The sequence below is a fragment of the Carlito syrichta genome, unplaced genomic scaffold (assembly GCF_000164805.1).
Source record: "Carlito syrichta isolate Samal-C Ts95f unplaced genomic scaffold, Tarsius_syrichta-2.0.1 Scaffold301799, whole genome shotgun sequence".
Classification (NCBI taxonomy): domain Eukaryota; kingdom Metazoa; phylum Chordata; class Mammalia; order Primates; family Tarsiidae; genus Carlito; species Carlito syrichta.
The window spans coordinates 184,070-184,412 of record NW_007245895.1 but is presented as its reverse complement, the minus strand read 5'-3'; positions in this window follow the sequence as shown (position 1 = coordinate 184,412).

Genomic DNA, 343 nt, shown 5'->3' with positions numbered 1-343 from the left:
TTGCCAACCCATGTCTACTGACTTTTCTTCTATGGTACTTACACATCAATGAGTTCCCAAGTCAGAACCCGGGTTCTTCAGAGTATGGCCTTGAAGACTGTGTGAGAATCGTGGGCTGGGGCAGGAAGCCTGACAAATGTGAAGTCTCATCCCTCCTCTAGACAACAGAATCAGAATCTCTGGCGTCAGGACCCATGAACCTGTATTTTACCCCCTGCCCCTCGGAATTCTTTTTTTTTTTTTTTTGAGCTGGAGTCTCACTGGGTCGCCCAGGCTGGAGTGCTGTGGCCGCTCCCGGCCACCGCAGCCTCAACCTGCTGGGCTCCGGCGATCCTTCCGCCTC